This window comes from Phyllobates terribilis, unplaced genomic scaffold (genome assembly GCF_046119375.1).
Source record: "Phyllobates terribilis strain yellow unplaced genomic scaffold, ASM4611937v1 Scaffold_3__8_contigs__length_932513732, whole genome shotgun sequence".
NCBI classification, from domain to species: Eukaryota; Metazoa; Chordata; class Amphibia; order Anura; family Dendrobatidae; genus Phyllobates; species Phyllobates terribilis.
Genome location: NW_027362763.1, coordinates 481,782,948 through 481,804,541, shown reverse-complemented (window position 1 = coordinate 481,804,541; position 21,594 = coordinate 481,782,948). Strand labels below are relative to the sequence as shown.

The window sequence follows — 21,594 nt, the reverse complement described above, 5'->3', positions numbered from 1 at the left end:
CTGTCTAAGGACCAGCCTGTCCGCTCACCTGGGAGCGCACTCCAGCCACCTGCCTGCTTGCCTGAGGTCCGACGGTCTGCCTTCCAACTCCTGTCAGTCTGTCTATGGACCAGCTTGCCTGCTCACCTGGGAGCACACATCTGCTACCTGCTTGCTAGCCTACCTGGAGGCTCCGCTGTCACGTGCTGTGACCACCTGCCTGTCCAGTGACTCCTGCCCGCTCACCTGGGAGCGCTCATCTGCTGCCTGTCTGCTAGCCTACCTGGAGGCTCTGCCGTCACGTGCTGTGACCACCCGCCTGTCCAGAGACTTCTGCCCGCTCACCTGGGAGCGCTCTTCTGCCGCCTGTCTGTTGGTCTTCCTGGAGGCTCCGCCGTCACATGCTGTGACCACCCGTTCATCCAGAGACTCTCGCCTGCTCACCTGGGAGCTCACGTCTATCATCAGCCGCCACAGGTCGTACCAACCCTTTACCCAGAGACTGCCCCGGTCACTTGCCGTGACCATCTGCCCGTTCATCCAGAGACTGCCCCGGTCACTTGCCGTGACCATCTGCCCGTTCATTCAGAGACTGCCCCGGTCACTTGCCGTGACCATCTGCCCGTTCATTCAGAGACTGCCCCGGTCACTTGCCGTGACCATCTGCCCGTTCATCCAGAGACTGCCCCGGTCACTTGCCGTGACCTCCAGCCCGTTCACTCAGAGACTGTCCCGGTCACCTGCTGTGACTTCCTGCCCGTCTTCCCTGGTCGCCTCCTGCTCCCTTACAAGGACCGCCCCCTTGTATAGTAGCTCAGAGGTTCCGCCTCCCAGACCCGTTACAATATGTTGCAGCAGCACATGCGAGTCAAGAAGTACTGTGGTTAAGACAATTGTTGACAGAATTAGGACAACCACAGTTGGAACCAACAAAACTGAAAGGACAATCAAGGATGTCTTGTTCTTGCTCAGATGGAAAGAGTCAATCCAAGAACCAAGCATATTGATGTGAAATATAATTTCTTGAGAGATCATCAGTAACAAGGAGTCTTGAAGTTAGAGTATTGTCCTACTGAAGAAATGACAGCAGACATCTTCACGAAGGCGTTGAATGCTGATAAACACCAGAGACTAATAAAAAAGTTGGGTTTGATTGAATAAGTCTTTACTGTTGAGAAAGGGTGTTGGCATATACAACAGGTTAGGACTTATTATAAGTGAAAGGAGGACTTTATACTAACCAGACAGCAGATGGCGATAGTGTGTATAGTTATATGCTTGCTGTAATAAGTGGGAGGAAAGCTCTCAATTGTTGGTTGTTTCTACTTCCTGTGTTTTTTTTTTTTTTTTCTTTCCTGAATGTGTTATGTAAGCAGCACACGGACTGTGTGACACTGAATTGTATCTCATGTTTGACACTGAATTGTATCTCATGTTTAACCAGTATGAAGTAAATACTGTTTACTCAAGATATCTTGCTGATTGAAGCTCTCGTAAGTACAGTGGTGACTGTAAGAAGATGCACTCTGCGACAGAACCTTCACATGCACACACAACATGCGTTACGCTGGGAATCTCACCACGCTGAAATGCGGACCTCAACAACCATCAGCTGCCCCATCAACCACATCCGCTGCTTCTTCCTTCCCCTCTGTTACCGTGCCAAGTATTGTCACGCAGGTCTCCCACCGCAGAACCTCTGGTTCTCTACCTGCTCCAGTCAGGCTGAGTGACAGCCCGTCAGCTGTAACCGAAGCATACATGCCTGCTGTGTTTGTTTCACTGAGCACACCACATGTCTCTCAATCCACCGGAACATCTGTGCCTGCACCTCACTTATGGTCAAGCAGTTTGTCTGGTTCACCGTACTCCACCCTCTCCCAGCATTGCAGCCAGCCATCAGTCCCGCAGTTGTGGTCACGTAAAAGATTGTTTTATCCTACACATGACAAAGCTAAGAGGTTGAACACCACCATCTCAAATCTGTTGGCCATGGAAATGATGGTGTTAGGCCCTAATTTCTTTAAATGTAAACACTCCTGATGTGTTTCCATCTGCTGGGCTGGCTGTTGTGTAGCTATACTCAATTTAAATTAATTGTTTGGTGCAGATATTGTTCTCACTGGATAACACATGATAAAATAGAAATTGGTTTTCTTTCTACCGTGGTATATAAAGCAGACTACATTTCAGCTTAAAATTATTTGGACAGATATTGTTCTCCATACAGGGGTACACAGACCTGATAAACTCAAAATTTGTATATATAGCAGACTACATCTCAGTTTAAAATTCTTTGAGGCAGATATTGTTCTCAGTAAAGGGGTACACAGACACGATAAACTCAAAATTGGTATATAAAGCAGACTACATCAAAGCTTAAAATTATTTGGGGCAGATATTGTTCTCCATACAGTTGTACACAGACCTGATAAACTCAAAATTGGTATATAAAGCAGACTACATCTCAGCTTAAAATTCTTTGGGGCAGATATTGTTCTCCATACAGGGGTACACAGGCCTGATAAAATCAGAATTGCTATATAAAGCAGGCTAAATCTCAGCTTAAAATTCTTTAGGACAGATATTTTTCTCCATACAGGGGTACACAGACACGATAAACTCAAAATGGGTATATAAAGCAGACTGCATCTCCACTTAAAATTGTTTGGGGCAGATATTGTTCTCCACACAGGAGTACACAGACCTGATAAACTCAAAATGGGTATATTAAGCAGATTACATCTCAGCTTAAAATTCTTTGGGGCAGATATTGTTCTCCATACAGGGGTACGCAGACATGATAAACTCAAAATTGGTATATAACGCAGACTACATCTCAGCTTAAAATTCTTTGGGGAAATTATTGTTCTCCATACAGGGGAAAAAAGAAAAGGTTGAGTCCTAGTAGCTTCCTGAACCTTGACTTTACTGGAGGAGGATTCTCAGGGCGAGGGATGGGATAATACATTGGATGATGATGAGGTTGTAGATCCCACTTGTGTGAACCCAGAGTCACCCAGCTGAGTAGCTCATGTGAGGAGTTGGAGGAGGAGGAAGACAAGGAGGTTACATTGCGTCCTACAGCGCATACACGGAGTGATGCAACCGCGACGAGCACTGTATCCTTAGCCACAATTTTGGCTGTGGCCAGCAGTGGTCGCAGGTCTGCAGCTCACAGGGATGGCAAGGGTTGCCTAGCCTGGGCCTCTTTTCAGACCGCAAAGGATGAGCCAACTCATATTATCTGCAAACTTTGCAATAAAAAATTCAGTAGAGGGAAAAAGTGCAATAATTTGACTATTACAAGCATGAACCTTCACATGCGCAATCAACATGCGTTACTCTGGCAATCTCACTGTGATAAAATGCGGACCTCAACAACCATCAGCTGCCCCATCAACTGCATCTGCTGCTTCTTCTCCTTCCTTCCAAGTATTGTCATGCAGGTCTCCCACCGCAGAACCTCTGGTTCTTTACACGCTCCAGTCTGGCTGAGTGAAAGTCCGGCAGCTGTAACGGAAGCGGACATGCCTGCTGTTTTTGACTGGTCTCAGAAAACGAGCACACCACAACTTTATCAATCCATTGTTACATCTCCGCCTTCATCTCATTCACGGTCCAGCAGTTTGTCCATACTCCGACCTCTCTCAGCACAGCATTGCATTGTTCCCTCCTACACATGACAAAGCTTAGAGGTTGAACTCCACCATCTCCAATCTGTTGACCATTGAAATGGTGATGTTAGGCCCTAATTTTTTGAACTGTGAACACTCCTGTATGGCTGCTTTTTTACAGAGGAGGAAACTGGAGAACCTGCGGGAAACCCCCGCAAACACGTGGAGAACATACAAACTACTTGCAGATGTTGTCCTTGGTGGGATTTGAACCCAAGGCTGCAGTGCTAGCCACTGTTCCACAGTGCTGCTCTCTCTGTTCTCCCGGCTCTGATATCTAACATGCTGGAGAAACTTGCACCTACTGCCACTCAGTGTCTCCAGCTCCATTTTGAGAAACTAATGTTTGGACAGTCACTCAGTCTACCAAATAAAATTCCTGAGAAGGAAATTGTGGATGGCTTTGCTTTTCTTTTGGTACTAGGTACACTGCTAATACCATGATGTTGTGCCATAATTCACTGGAAATAGTCCAGGCTGGCTGGAGATGAGCTCATTCCCACAGAAAAGTACCAGCAGCAAGCTAAGGAGATGGTGGCCTCTATCATCATAAAGGAGTTAGCTCGTTGTCTAGGAGACCGACCACCGCTGCTGTCTACCTTGTAAACATTGTGTTGAAGCTTACAAGGTGTCACAGGTTTACCATGACAGAGAGGAGCCAGAAGACTCTCCTGCACTCATTAGAAGCCTTTCACCTTCATATTAATCGGTGCAGGGGTTAATCTGATCGGTTGTGAGCTCCTGGAAGCTTCCCTTCACTTAGGCTCTCAGCAGATTTGTCCGGTGCATCTCAACCAACTGTGTAACGCTGTACCCCAACACATCAGACTCTTGCCTACCGTGGAAACTTTGAAAAGGAATCTGAAGACCCGCTTCTTCTGACAAGCGTACAATCTGCAGTAACCCTCGCTCCAGCATATCGCTGCACGACTAGCTGTACCCTGACCTACTGTATCCTCACCTATCCCTTGTAGACTGTTTGTGTGCCCTCGCAGGCAGAGTCTTGTACCAGTCGGTGAGTCACCGACGGTGACCCATTTTCACATGTAAAGCGCCACGGAATAAATGTTGCTGTAATAATAATAATAATAATAATAATAATTATAGTACTTGTATTCTGGATCAATTGATGGCACTTTCCAGGTGTCTACCCCTAATTTGATGTGTTTTGGAAGCTTTTGGACCCATTTTAAGTTGTTGTATGTGCATTTTTTTTGCCCCCTATTGAATCCTATGGCATTCGATAATGTTCGACGAATTTTCGACAAATTAATTGGCGAATATTGCAAATTCGGCGATCGTAATCCGAATCGAATATTGAAACATTCGCTTATCTCTAATTCCTACTGATGAACAAATGGCAGTATTAATGGTCAGAGACACATATAGGCTGCATGGAATTGCTGAAAATGTAATTTCTGATAGAGGTGTTCAGTTTACATCAAAAATTTGTAAAAGCTTCTGTACAGCTTCATGAGTTACTGTCAATTTGTCTACTGCCTTGCATCCTCAATCCAACGGCCAGACTGAAAGAACTAACCAAATTCTCAAACAATATCTACACTGTTTTATTTCTTACCTGCAGGATGACTGCGTGGACTTTTTACCAACAGCAGAATTTGCCTATAATAACTCCCTCCAAACACATCTACATCCCAAGGTCCATTTTTTTCTAATTATGGCTTGCATCCAGTATTTATTCCTAATCTTCCATTTAATACTTTGGTTCTTTGCTGTTAATTACAGACTAACAAAATTGCAAAAAGCTCAGAAAGAACTAATTGAGCAGTTACAGAAGGCCCACGAAGATTATATAAAAAAACAGCAGATAAGCATCGCAAACCCCCTCCTACCCTTCAGGTCAGTAACAAGGTTTGGCTATCTACAAAAAATCTGAAAACAAATGAACCCTTGTCGAAATTAGGTCAAAAATTCATAGGACCTTTTCAAATTTCTGCACAAATTAACTAAGATGCTTTCCGTTTAAAACTTTCTTAACAGCCTGAAAATTCACACTGTGTTCCATGTATCCTTGCTCAAACCTTTCAGTGACTTGTTTCCAGGAAGAAACCTCCTCCTCCATTAGAAATAGTCCATGGTGAGGCTTTCATCAGAGACATCCAGAGAAGCCAGTGCCTGAGATGACCAGAGGCCATCTTGCAAGGGAGGGACTACTGCCAGGACTCGAACCTAGCAGCTCTTGTGCACCAGGTGGCTGCTCTTCCCTCAGAGCTATTCAGCTCGCTGGATAGCTCCTGGCTAACCTAGATTCTAGTACATGTGTTGTTCCTGAGCGGTTACACCCTGTGTTGTTGCTGATTGGCTTCCACCTGTGAATTCCTGATTGAACACCCTATTAAAACCTAGCCTGGCACCTCATTCTTTGCAAGATTATTGAACTTCCAGCTTTTAGTTAAGCTCTCCCTTCACCTGCTGCCTCATGCAAGTTTATACTGCTGTTCCTGTATTCCGACATCTGGCTTTTCCTGACTATGCAACCTGCTAAATCCTTCAAGACTATACTAATGTTCCTGTGTACCGACTTCTGTCTTTTCCTGACTACGCAACCTGCTAAATCCTTCAAGACTATACTGCTGTTCCTGTGTACTGACTTCTGGCTTTTCCTGATTATGCTACCTCCCGATGCAGCCCCTAGTGGTTGCAATACCACTACTCCAACCCAGGTCAGTTCCTAACAATACCCCTTTGAGAATTTATCTACTGGTGTAGTGATGACTTTGACGCCACGGGTGTTTTCCAGACACAAGCAGTAGTGAATGTTTCTGAGTGAAAATTGCAAAGTGCCATTATAGTGACCAGTACATTGTAGTGACCTGTACATTATGCCCAGCTTGTGCTTCTGGAGACACGCAGCCATAAATTAGGTGGGCTCTCATCGCTACAGAAATGCCAAACATATGGATGCTAAATGTGGGTTAGGCACACTGGGACTCAGAAGGGATGGGAGCATTTGGATTTTGGAGTGCAGAATTCTCTGGATTTCTTTTGGAGGAGAGGAGCCATTTTGCTTTTCCAGAGCTTTCGTGCTATCAGTAATGTGGAAGCCCCTATATTTCCATTAATAGATGACGGACATGAGTGGGGGCTTGTTTTGTGGATTGATTTGAAGCTATTGTTAGGAACATTTTACATAACACTTGGGATCACATTTATCCTGCGCTCTATGCTGACATGCTTCAGATGAGGCACCCGAGGGATCCTTTCACTATAATGAGGCAGCAGAGTTACTCTGGACTCCATCTGGCCTCTGCTCAGTGGTGTCCTTTTTTTCAGAAGTTCAGAAGTGTGGCGGTCTGCACTTTTATGCATGCCTAAAAAGATGGACACAGCCGGATCAAAGGCAAGACAGCGTCCATGGTGTCTCCATCTGTCTCATTATAGGGAATCTTCCACTGGGGGTTAAGTCTGAATCACATATTTCAGAGATCTACACGGAAACCCCAGTGTAAGCACTCAGTGTAGAGCTCAGGATAAATGTGAGCCGAGCCATATTGCGATCTTTGGGAGGCAGAATGAACAAATAAACAGTAGGTGAAGAATTGGTTTTATTTATTTTTTACATCGTTCTTCATGTCAGTACAATTACAGCAATACCAGATTTATTTATTTATTTTTTATGTTTCGCACCTGTCACACACTGAAAGACGCTTTTTATTCTACAAACAAGTATTTGAATCTCCATATTTTGATAACTATAATTTTTCCATATTTCAGCCAAGAGAGTCATGTGAGGGCTTGTTTTTTGTGTGACGAGTTGTTGTTTTTATTGGTATCATTTTTGGGCACATGACATCTTTTGATCGCTTTCTATTCCGATTTTTGTGAGGCACAATGAACAAAAACCAACAATTCAGGAATTGTTTTTTGGGGATTTTTTTATGCCTGTGGGAAAAATTATAAAGCAGCTTTATTCTTTGGGTCAGTATGATTACAGTGATACCACATTTAGAAAGTTTTTTAATGTTTTGGCGCTTTTACACAATAAAAACTATTTTATAGAAAAAATAATTATTTTGCATCGCTTTATTCTGAGAGCTGTAACTTTTTTATTTTTCTACTGATGGTGCTATATAGCAGCTTGTTTTTTGCGGGACAAGATAATGTTTTCAGCAATACAATTTTTATTTCCATTTGTCTTTTTGATCGCGTTTTATTTAACTTTTTGTTCAGCGGTGTGACGATGAAGCATAGTTTTGTGCTTTGTTTTTTATTTATTTTTTGACGGTGTTCACTGAAGGGATTAATTAGTGGAACAATTTTAAAGGTTGGGTCGTTACGGACGCGGCGATATCAAATATGTGTACTTTTTTGTTTATTTTTTTTACACATGCATACCAAGACGGGTCCAGGATCAGACAAATATACCAGGAATGCGGACATATATACTGGGATGGGAGACATATATACAGTATCACAATGGGCCCAGGATGAGGGACATATATGCCAGGATGGTCCAAGCATGGAAGATATGTATATCACATTGGACCCAGGATGGGGACATATATACAGAATGGGGGACATATATAGTGTACCTGGATGGACCCAGGATGGGGAATATATATACCTGGAATAAGGGCATTTATACCAGGATGGGAGACATATATACCAGGATCTGGGACATATTTACCAGGAATGAAGACATATATACCAGGATAGGTGACATATATACCAGGATTGGCCCAAGATGGAGGACATACAGTACAGACCAAAAGTTTGGACACACCTTCTGGACACACTTTCTGGACACACTTTGGACACCTTTGGACACACCTGGGTAAATAGCTGGCTGAGTGATAGAAAGCAGAGAGTGGTTATCAATGGAGTAAGCTCAGGGTGTGTCAGGGTTACTAGCGGGGTGCCTCAAGGGTCTGTCTTGGGCCCTATATTATTTAATATATTTATTAATGATCTAGTGGAAGGGTTGCATAGTAAAATAGCAATATTTGCAGATGATACTAAACTTTGTAAAGTAGTTAATACAGATGAGGATAGGGCACAGCTACAGGAGGATTTAGATAAATTGGGGAGTTGGGCCAAAAAATAGCAAATGGGGTTCAATGCCGATAAATGTAAGGTCATGCACATGGGAAAGAAAAACAGCAGTCACCCATACATATTAAATGGGAAACCGTTGGGGAAATCTGACATGGAGATGGACCTGGGCGTCTTGGTTAATAGCAAATTAAATTGGAGTGCCCAGTGTCAGGCAGCAGCTGCGAAGGCAAATAGAGTCATGGCATGCATCAGAAGAGGAATAGGGGCATATGATGAGAACATTGTTCTTCCTCTGTATAAAGCGCTGGTAAGGCCGCACTTAGAATATTTTGCACAGTTCTGGGCTCCGGTGCTCAGGAAAGACTTATTGGAGCTAGAGAGGGTACAAAGGAGGGTGACTAAGGTAATAAAGGGAATGGAGGGACTAGAATACCCAGAGAGGTTGTCAAAATTAGGCCTATTTACGTTGGAAAAGAGAAGGCTTAGGGGAGACCTCATAAACATGTATAAATACATCAGGGGGCAGTACAGAGATCTCTCCCATGACCTGTTTATACCAAGGATGGTGACAAAGACGAGGGGGCACACTATGCGTCTGGAGGAAAGGAGGTTCCTGCACCAGCATAGAAGGGGATTCTTTACGGTCAGAGCCGTGAGACTCTGGAACTCTCTGGGAGAGGAAGTGGTGATGTCCAACTCACTTAATGAGTTCAAGAGAGGCCTGGACGCCTTTCTTGAGAACAATAAAATTACATCTTATGCTTAGTGATAGTTAATTAATCCAGGGATTTAATCTGACTGCCAGATTGGTGTTGGGAAGTGAATTTTTCTTCAATGATGTAAATTGGCCTATACCGCATGTTTTTTTTTTGCCTTCCCCTGGATCAACGCTGCGGAATAGCTGCAGTGCACAAGAAATAGGCTGAACTGGATGAACGCTTGTCTTTTTTCGGCCTTATAAACTATGTAACTTATAAACTATGTAACTTCTCATTTAAAGATTTTTCTGCATTTTCATGAACATGAAAATTGTACATTCACACTGAAGGCATCAAAACTATGAATTAACACATGTGGAATTATATACTTAACAAAAAAGTGTGAAACAACTGAAAATATGTCTTATATTCTAGGTTCTTCAAAGTAGCCACCTTTTGCTTTGATGACTGCTTTGCACACTCTTGGCATTCTCTTGATGAGTTTCAAGAGGTAGTCACCGAAAATGGTTTTCACTTCACAGGTGTGCCCTGTCAGGTTTAATAAGTGGGATTTCTTGCCTTATAAATGGGGTTGGGACCATCAGTTGTGTTGTGCAGAAGTCTGGTGGATACACAGCTGATAGTCGTACTGAATAGACTGTCAGAATTTGTATTATGGCAAGAAAAAAGCAGCTAAGTAAAGAAAAATGAGTGGCCATCATTACTTTAAGAAATGAAGGTCAGTCAGTGCAAAAAATTGGGAAAACTTTGAAAGTGTCCCCAGGTGCAGTTGCAAAAACCATCAAGCGCTACAAAGAAACTGGCTCGCATGAGGACCGCCCCAGGAAAGGAAGACCAAGAGTCACCTCTGCTTCTGAGGATAAGTTTATCCGAGTCACCAGCCTCAGAAATAGCAGGTTAACAGCAGCTCAGATTAGAGACCACGTCAATGCCACACAGAGTTCTAGCAGCAGACACATCTCTTCAACAACTGTTAAGAGGAGACTTTGTGCAGCAGGCCTTCATGGTAAAATAGCTGCTAGGAAACCACTGCTAAGGACAGGCAACAAGCACAAGAGACTTGTTTTGGTCTAAAGAACACAAGGAATGGACATTAGACCAGTGGAAATCTTTGGTCTGATGAGTCCAAATTTGAGATCTTTGGTTCCAACCACCGTGTCTTTGTGCGACGCAGAAAAGGTGAACGGATGGACTCTACATGCCTGGCTCCAACCGTGAAGCATGGAGGAGGAGGTGTGATGGTGTGGGGTTGCTTTGCTGGTGACACTGTTGGGGATTTATTCAAAATTGAAGGCATACTGAACCAGCATGGCTACCACAGCATCTTGCAGTGGCATGCTATTCCATCCGGTTTGCGTTTAGTTGGACCATCATTTTTTTTTAACAGGACAATGACCCCAAACACACCTCCAGGCTATGTAAGGGCTATTTGACCAAGGAGGAGAGTGATGGGGTGCTACCCCAGATGACCTGGCCTCCACAGTCACCAGACCTGAACCCAATCGAGATGGTTGGGGTGAGCTGGACAGCAGAGTGAAAGCAAAAGGACCAACAAGTGCTAAGCATCTCTGGGAACTACTTCAAGATTGTTGGAAGACCATTTCCGCTGACTACCTCTTGAAGCTCATCAAGAGAATGCCAAGAGTGTGCAAAGCAGTCATCAAAGCAAAAGGTGGCTACTTTGAAGAACCTAGAATATAAGACATATTTTCAGTTGTTTTACACTTTTTTGTTAAGTATACAATTCCACATGTGTTAATTCATAATTTTGATGCCTTCAGTGTGAATGTACAATTTTCATGTTCATGAAAATACAGAAAAATCTTTAAATGAGAAGGTGTGTCCAAACTTTTGGTCTGTACTGTATATACCAGGATGGGAGACATACAACTCCTGACAAAAATTATGGAATCACCGGGCTCGGAGGATGTTCATTCAGTTGTTTAATGTTGTTGAAAAAATCAGATCACAGACATGGCACAAAACTAAAGTCATTTCAAATGGCAACTTTAGGGCTTTAACCCCTTAACCCCCGAGGGTGGTTTGCACGTTAATGACCAGGCCAATTTTTACCATTCTGACCACTGCCACTTTATGAGGTAATTACTCTGGAACGCTTCAAAGGATCCCCCTGATTCTGAGACTGTTTTTTTCGTGACATATTGTACTTCATGACTGTGGTAAAATTTCTTCGATATCTCTTGCGTTTATTTGTGAAAAAAACGGAAATTTGGCGAAAATTTAGCAATTTTCAAAATTTGAATTTTTATGCCCTTAAATCAGAGAGATATGTCACACAAAAGAGTTAATAAATAACATTTCCCACATGTCTACTTTACATCAGCACAATTTTGGAACCAAAATTTTATTTTCTTAGGGAGCTATAAGGGTTAAAAGTTGACCAGCGATTTCTCATTTTTCCAACAAAATTTACAAAACCATTTTTTTAGGGACCACGTCACATTTGAAGTCACTTTGAGAGGTCTTTATGACAGAAAATACCCAAAAGTGACACCATTCTAAAAACTGCACCCCTCAAGGTGCTCAAAACCACATTCAAGAACTTTATTAACAGGAATTTTTGGAATGTGGAAGAAAAAAATTAACATTTAACTTTTTCCACAAAAATTTTATTTTAGACCCATTTTTTTTATTTTCACAGGGGTAACAAGAAAAAATGGACCCCAAAATTTGTTGTGCAATTTTCCCTGGGCACGCAGATCCCCAATATGTGGGGAAAAAACACTGTTTGGGCGCACGGCAGGGCTCGGAAGGGAAGGAGCGCCATTTGACTTTTTGATTGTAAAATTTGCTTGAATAATTAGTGGACGCCATGTTGCGTTTGGAGAGCCCCTGTGTGCCCAAACATTGGAGCTCCCCCACAAGTGACCACATTTTGGAAACTAGACCCCCCAAGGCACCTATCTAGATGCATAGTGAGCACTTGGAACCCCCAGGTGCTTCACAAATTGATTCGTAAAAATGAAAAAGTGAAAAAAAAAACACTTTTTCATTTTTATGAATCAATTTGTGAAGCACCTGGGGGTTCCAAGTGCTCACTATGCATCTAGATAGGTGCCTTGTGGGGTCTAGTTTCCAAAAGGGGGTCACTTGTGGGGGAGCTCCAATGTTTGGGCACGCAGGGGCTCTCCAAACGCAACATGGCGTCCGCTAACAATTTGAGCCGATTTTCCATTCAATTTGTTAGCGGACACCATGTCGCGTTTGGAGAGCCCGTGATGTGCCTAAACAGTGGAGCTCCCCCACAAGTGACCCCATTTTGGAAACTATACCCCTCAAGGATTTTATTAAGGTGCATAGTGAACATTTTGAACCCAGAGGTACGACACAGAATTTGATAACATTAGGTCATCATATTGAATAAGTTGTCATTAGTCTTGAGCGCAAGTGTTCGCTACTTGAGTTTGCATCGGGTACTCAGGTATGCACCATGTACAGCGTGTGCTCGAGTGACATGCTCGAGTCTCTGCTCCGCATGTTTCACGGTTATTAAACACCCAAAAAAAAACATGCGGGGATCGCTCGTGCATGGCAGGCAATCTCCGTAAAGTTTTTTTGGCCGCGAAGCATATGGGGCGGAGACTCGAGCATGTCACTCAAATACCCACGATACTCAATGCATACCAGAGCACCCGATGCAAACTCAAGTAGCGAGCACTTGCGCTCAACACTAGTCGCCATATCGTCATCTTTTTTTCTTACTTTTGAAAAAAATCCCAACCCCATCACAACCCTAACCCTAGCCCAACTCTAACCCGAGAGTTTATTTTTGACGCCGTTCCTCGTGCGGTATAAGTGATTAGACGACTTTATTCTTCGGGTCGGTGTGATTACAGCAATACCAGAATCATATGGGGTTTTTATGACTGACAGCTGTCACACACTAAAAGACGCATTTTTTGTAAAATCTAGTTTTTGCATCGCCATATTTTGAGAGTTATAATTTTTCCAGATTTTGGCAGACAGTCATGTGATGGCTCGTTTTTTGCGGGATGAGTTGACGTTGTTATTGGTGCCATTTTCAGGCACGTGACACTTTTTGATCGCTTTCTATTCTGATTTTTTGGAGGCAGAATAAACAAAAACCAACAATTCAGGAATTGTTTTTTTTGATTTTTTTTATTCTGTTCCGCGTGTGGTAAAATAGATAAGGTAGCTTTATTCTTCGGGTCAGTACGTTTACAGCAGTACCACATTTATATAGTTTTTCTATGTTTTGCACTTTTACATAATAAAAGCAATTTTATAGAAAAAAATATTTTTTAGCATAGCTTTATTCTGAGAGCTATAACTTTTTTATTTTTCGGCTGATGGAGCTGTATGTCAGCTTGTTTTTTGCGGGACGAGATGACGTTTTCAGCGGTACCATTTTTGTTTATATTTGTCTTTTTGATCGTGTGTTATTTCATTTTTTGTTTGGCGGTATGGTGATAAAGCATTGTTTTTTGCTTCTTTTTTTTTTTTTACCGTGTTCACTGAAGGGGTTAACTAGTGGGACAGTTTTATAGGTCAGGTTGTTCCGGACGCGGCGATACCAAATATGTGTACTTTTATTGTTTTTTTGCTTTTTTTATAATAATAGTTATTGATGGGTACATTATATTTTTATTTTTGGTGGATTTTCTTTTTTTTATTTCTTTTTTTTATATTTTTGCAATTTTTATTTTTATTTTTTTCCACTTTCTGAAAGTTTATATACTTTATTACTTTGTCCCACTATGGGACTTTCACTTTTTTTTCTCTGATCACCTGCATGGCACAGGAATGCAGCACCATCCCTGTGCCATGCAGGCTGTCAGCGCTGGACAGGGAGAAGATTGTTTGGAGATGCACTGCACATGTCCAAACAATCTTCCTGCTGTCTGGTGACCCGGATGTTGTCATGACGACATCGGGTCGTCATGGCAACACCCGGGAAGCCGCGTCAGACAGCGCTGGAAGCCGGAAGAGGAGGTGAGTATCTGCGATCACCTCCCCTTGCCCCCGCAATGCTGCGATCGACTTCGATCGACTTCAATCGCGGGAGGTTAATGTGCTGGGAGCAGTGCAGGACCGCTCCCTGCACATAGTATCGGGTGTCAGCTGTGACTATCAGCTGACACCCGGCGGCGATCGCGCCCGCACAGCCTGTGTGCGCGCGCGATCGCCATGACGTACTAATACGGGTCTGGCTCTTAAGTCCCAGGGCACAGACGCGTATTAGTACGTCAAATGTTGTTAAGGGGTTAAGAAACACTAAAAGAAATCAAGATTAAAAATATGGTACTCAGTAAGGGTAATTTTTTTTCAGACCAAGCAGAGGGAAAAATTACGTAATCACTCAATTCTGAGGAAAAAATTATGGAATTACCCTGTAGATTTTCATTTCTAAAACTAACACCTGCATCAAATTAGATCTGCTCGTTAGTGTGCATCTAAAAAGGAGTGATCACACCTTGGAGAGCTGACATGAATCATGGCTCCAACACGAGAGATGTCAATTGAAACAAAGGAGAGGATTATCAAACTCTTGAAAGAAGGTAAATCATCACGCAATGTTGCAAAAGATGTTGGTTGTTCAGTCAGCTGTGTCTAAAATCTGGACCAAATACGAACAACATGGGAAGGTTGTTAAAGGCAAACATACTGGTAGACCAAGGAAGACATCAAAGTGTCAAGACTGGAAACTTAAAGCAATATGTCTCCGAAACAGTAAATGCACAACAAAACAAATGAGAAACGAATGGGAGGAAACTGGAGTCGATGTCTGTGACCGAACTGTAAGAAACTGCCTAAAGGAAATGGGATTTACATACAGAAAAGCTAAACAAAAGCCATCATTAACACCTAAACAGAAAAAAACAAGGTTACAATGTGCTAAGAAAAAGAAATCGTGGACTGTGGATGACTGGATGAAAGTCATATTCAGGGATGAATTGCTAATCTGCATTGGGCAAGGTGATGATGCTGGAACTTTTGTTTGGTGCCGTTCCAATGAGATTTATAAAGATGACTGCATGAAGAGAACATGCAAATTTCCACAGTCATTGATGATATGGGGCTGCATGTCAGGTAAAGGCACTGGGGAGAAAGCTGTCATTACATCTTCAATAAATGCCCAAGTTTACATTGATATTTTGGACTTTTTTTTTATCCCATCAATTGAAAGGATGTTTGGGGATGATGACATCATTTTTCAAGATGATAATGCATCCTGCCATAGAGTAAAAACTATGAAAACATTCCTTGAAAGAAGACACATAAGGTCAATGTCATGGCCTGCAAATAGTCCGGATCTCAATCCAATTGAAAATCTTTGGTGGAAGTTGAAGAAAATGGTTCATGACAAGGCTCCAACCTGCAAAGCTGATCTGGCAACAGCAATCAGAGAAAGTTGGAGCCAGATTGATGAAGAGTACTGTTTATCACTCAATAAGTCCATGCCTCAGAGACTGCAAGTTGTTATTAAAGCCAGAGGTGGTGAAACAAAATACTAGTGATGTATTGGAGTGTTCTTTTGTGTGTTTGTTTTTCATGATTCCATATTTTTTTCCTCAGAATTGAGTGATTCCATAATTTTTTCCCTCTGCTTTGTCTGAAAAAAATTACCCTTACTGAGTACCACATTTTTTATCTTGATTTCTTTTAGTGTTTCTTAAAGCCCTAAAGTTGCCATTTGAAATTACTTTAGTTTTGTGCCATGTCTGTGATCTGCTTTTTTTCAACAACATTAAACAACTGAATGAACATCCTCTGAGCCCGGTGATTCCATAATTTTTGCCAGGGGTTGTATATATCAGGATGGGGACATACATAACAGGATGGCCCCACGATAGGGGACATGTATACCAAGATGGGTTCAGGTTGAGAGACATATATATCAGGATGGGGGACATATATACCATGATAGGGGACATATATACTGAGATGGGAGACAGATATATCATAATGGGCCCAAGATGGGAGACATATTTACCAGGATGGTCAAGGATGGGGGAAATATATACCAGGATAGGCCCAGGATGAGAAGTTTATATACCAGGATAGGAAACATATATACCAGGATGAGCCCAGGATGGGAGAAATGTATATCAAGTTGGACCCAGGATGGGGGATACATATACCAGAATTGGGACATATATACCAGGATGGGAGACATGTATACAAGGATGGGTCTATAATGGGAGACATATATCCCAGGATGGGAAACATATATACCAGGATGAGCCCAGGATGGGAGACATGTATATCATGTTGAACCCAGGATGGGGGACATATATACCAGGATGGAGAACATATGTACCAGGCTGGGTCCAGGATGGGAGACATATATACCAGGAGGAGGGACATATATACTAGGATGGATCCAGGATGGGAGACATATATACAAAGATGGGCCCAGGATGGCGGACATACATACCAGGATGGGTGACATATATACTGGGATAGGAGACATATATTCCAGGATGAGCCTAGAATGGGTGACATATATGCCAGGATGGCCCCAGGATGGGAGACATATATACCAGGATGATACCAGGTTGGGGGACATATTTACCCGGATGGGAGACATATATAACAGGGTGGGGGACATATATATCAGAATATGGGACACATATAACAAGATGAGGGACACATATACCAGGGTGGGAGACATATATATCATAATGGGTTCAGGATGAGGGACATGTATCTCAGGATAAGAAAATAATTTTGGTGAGTCCCAAAAATAATTAAAATCCTCAATTTATTACAAAATAATTTAAAAGATCATACAGGTTGGGAATACATCTCAAATTTTTTCTGGCAAAAAGCCCTTATTCACTGAGATAAGATTCATTATGATGCATGGTATAAAAACAAATGGTAACCAACCGTTGATCAATAAACAGGTATGTTGACAATCAATCACATTTGAGAATTATTAGCATAATCACAAGGCTAAATCACAAGGAAAACCAGAAGGAGAGGAAAAGGGAAAAAAAAAAAAACCTACATACAAATCCCTAAGATTAGTATAGGTAAAGAGTATCATTCCTATGGTTCATGCCGTTGGGGTATTTTGTATCAAGTTTAATGATCCAAAATAATTCTCTTAGGAGGAGTTTTTTCCTCCAATCCCCTCCTCTAATAGGAATATCCACTTTTTCTATCCCATAGAATGAAAAATTGTTTAATTCCACCTTTATGTCTCTCTACAAAATGCTTGCATGCTCCTGAATAGGATGCGTTTTGATTTTTGATGTTGGTAACATGTTCTGCAATCCTTTAATTTACGTATTGTGCAGCCAAATGTATTTTATTTTACGTTCTTTGCAAAATATGCAATACACAACATAATTTGTATTTCAATTAATAAATCTTTTAATATCATTGGCTGCATCAATTTTTTGAGTTTGCAGTGTGTACTGACACATCGTACATTTGGAACATGCACATTTAGAAAAACCTTTACAACTTAGCCAGGCTTTTTTATCACTTTTTTTGTGGCATGTATAGACTTGGGGAAAGAGTAGCACCTATTGATCTACCTTTTCTCGGCACACATACTAATCCATTTTTCAGGATTTTATTTAAGTCCCGATCTTGGAATAATACAGGGACATATCTGTTTATAATATTTTTTATTTCCTGAAATTGTCAATTATATGGGGTACTGAAGATGTTTTTTTTGTCCATATTATTTGATTTTATTGTTATTGGTTTCTGGTTGTTATTAATACCATCATCTCTGTTGTTTAAATGAGTATTTCTTACAAGAACTTTTTTTAATGCTGCATCAATATGTTTTTTTTCTTATACCCCCTTTCCATTAATCTAGATGTTGCTACCTTTGCTTGTTCGTTGAATAGTGTGATATCAGAGCTATTCCTATAAATTCTATTTAATTCCCCATAGGGGATTGAATTCACAGTATGGGCGGGGTGGCAGCTGTCTGCTCTAAGTGTAGTGTTCCCACTAATAGGTTTTCTATAGTTGCGATATCTAACCTTTTGTTGTTTTACATCCCCCATGAGATACAAATCCAAAAAGCTGATTTTATGCAGCGGTTCAGTATAAGTAAATTGTAAATTTACATCATTAGCATTGATATAGGATAAAAAATATGGGATTTTTTTCCACTTCTCCTACCTATATTAGTAAAACATCTTCCAAATATCTAACATATAGTTCAATGTCATTTTTAAAAGGATTTTTGTCTGTGAAAATAGTGCTTTCTTCCCACCATGATACAAAAAGTACGGCTAAAGATGGGGAGAAACATGAGCCCATTGGGCAACCTTTAATTTGGAAATAATATTCTTCATTGAACATAAAAAAATTATGCTCAAGGAGATATTCAATACTACGGATAATCATTTCCTTCGTTTCGTCCGTATAGCCGCTATATTTTTGTAAATGGTGGAACACAGCAGTTAATGCATATCAGGATGTGGATCAGGATCCATCCCGCCCACCATTCCTAGGAGTAAGAAGCACAGAACCTGAGCTCTTGAACTTTTATCACTTTATACCTTGTAATGAGCAAACTATAAGACATAACCTGGAAAAATTAAACTCCGTGGAAAAGAAAAGCGAGCTGGACTGAGCTGGACTAAAAAATTTTATCAAAAAGGAGAAAATAGGAGATTTAAAGGACAAAACAAGAATCTTCTGGAGGACAGAGAGCAAACAAGAGGCAGCACCAGGTCTGACATTCAGAGGACTGAGCATCCACGGGTAGGACCATCAAACTGGGAACTCAGTGACCAGAGGCTGCAGCTCTAACCACTGAGCTTCAGCTGTCAACGGTAAACATAGGAGGATTTAGTTAACTTGTTGACTCTACAATGCAGTCAATGACTAGCAGCAGCTCATACAAGTCTATAGAAATACATTGTGTATAGCAATGCATTTTTTTGGTACCTGTATACTGAGCAGAAGAAAAAAAACTTTTTGATTGTATAAATAAAAGTAGCAAATTTGTGATCAATTACAATTTTTTTTTTCTGTGCATCCCTGGTCTTGAACCCACAACCTTAAAACATTACTGACACAGACCCTTAACATGCAGAGCGACAAGCTCTAGTGAAGTTGTTGCTAGAATTCTGTCTACTTGGTCTGTACTCCAGAATCTGCCTAGAATAGAAATACACTAATACATAGTACACAGCAGTGTATTTCTAGGTATTTTTATTCTACATGGAGAATAAGAGATTTTTTCAGCCTATAAAATTGCTAAAAAATAATAAAGAAAAACATTTGATAATGAAAGAAATCTTGTCATTTTTAATGCGTTTTGTAAAAAATAAAGAACATCACAAATCAGCAAATAACATGGACTTATTTGGCGTCCCTGTAATCGTAATGACCCGCAGAACACAGCGATCAGAATATTTACGGGGATCGGTAAATGGCATAAAAAAATGGCGTGATTGATATTTTTTCTTTCTTAAACCCATAATAATAGTAAATGCTGCGTTCTTTCTGCTGCTTTTTTTCTGCAGGTGTTCGCACCAGACAACGCAGTAATAATCTTCTCTGACTATTGTGTGTTTGCTGCGTTTCTTTTATGTGTTTTCCCGCGTATTTGATGAGATTTTGGGGAAGATATGAAGCAGAGTTTTTAACTCTTTTTAATAGTACAGAAAAGCTTTGATTCTGCACTTAAAAATGCTGCGCCGTTTTTTTTCGCTCTGCGTTTTTTCAGAAGAAGCCTATAGAGAGAAAATGCTACAAAACCGCAGAGGAGTGATGAGCGAGCATGTATTGTTAACCCTTTTGGTGAACACGCTCGGGTGTTCGCTGAGTATTTTTTGGTGTGTTTGGCATCTATGTTTGAGCCGCTGCGACTGCATGTGTCGCGGCTGTTAGACAGCTGTGACACATGCAGGATGCCGTGACACATGCAGCCGCAGTGGCACTAACATAAATGCCGAGTGTGCTTGCCAAAAGGGTTAACAACACACGCTCGCTCATCACTACCGCCGAGTTCAGTAGCATCTTCAGACGCTTCTATGTTGAGCCTAAAAAAATGCAGATACTTCAATAAGGGCAAAATCAAAGCTTTTCTGTATTATAAAAAGCACCTTAAAACGCGTCTTCACATCTGCACCAGAAACGCATCAAATAAGGGGAAAGAGTTTGTTATTGTGGAGTTTGGTGCGGACATCTGCAGAAAACAGGTAGCACTGATCTGGATGCTGGACTGGAGACCCGGCAATCCATCCGCTCATCTCTAGTCCCAACTGTCCCAGATACAGCAGACAGTCCGGGATTTGGGTCTACAACCTGCAGTCTCCGCCGTCTGCTGAATTTCCCTCACTACCAGCGCTCCTGTGACAACTCCTCCTGTCAGATAATGGTAAATGGGCGTGGATTGGGGTGTGGCCACGTAATTTGTCCCTCTTTCTGTTCTTCAAAAGTTGGGAGGTATGCTGGTACAAGGGACTGAGGATAATCTACAGCAATTTCAAGACAGTTTCCCTCATATTAAACTCCAGGCCCAAACTCACAAAGAACGACAAAACCCAGCCACCTCTGATGTTCTCACCTCTACAGAGACATCCAGAGCCAGAGACACCACTGCTGCCTCCGTTTCCTCACACCCCTCACTCAAGAGACCCTGAGAAACTGTCTATATCAACTAGAAAGAGACTGCAGGAAATAAAAGAGGCAATAGGTGAACTGCAGCAGGAAAATGCCAGGCAGAGACAGGAGATAGAAAAGCTAAAACCACAGACACCTAGACATCTGAGCCAGAACGAGGCCATGAGAATGAGGAGTGCAGACAACGTGACCTCCACTGGCCAGGAGGCCGAGATGCCGAATAACCCCAAAAATATGAAGAAACCTGAAAGCGAATCAGAAACCAGACCCATAGAAGAGAGAATAGATCCTGCCACCAGCATAGTCTCCAGCACACACCCCCATTAGCAGCCACATAACTCACTCGTGACATTACAAAGTCCTGATATCTTCCGAATAATGGACTTAAATGGGAACTATTGAATACACGGCATCTATTCCCAGGAAAATGGGTCAATAAAATCTGCTGTGCAACCATTGAACAGGTGACAGCAGTCATCAATGATCCATGATTTACCAACTCAAATAATATTATAATTCACACAGGTACAAACAACCTGCCAGACCAGCGCCAGCAGATCGCAGGACAATTGGCCCAACTAGCAAGGACGACACAACTAAAATTCCCAGACAGC

General features: G+C 41.8%; 1 protein-coding gene across 3 annotated transcripts in view; it reads right to left on the bottom strand.

The window, feature by feature from the left end:
* Window positions 1–21,594, bottom strand: part of LOC141259633 (amine sulfotransferase-like) — a 295,064-nt gene that overhangs the window by 168,007 nt on the left and 105,463 nt on the right. The window lies entirely within an intron of this gene.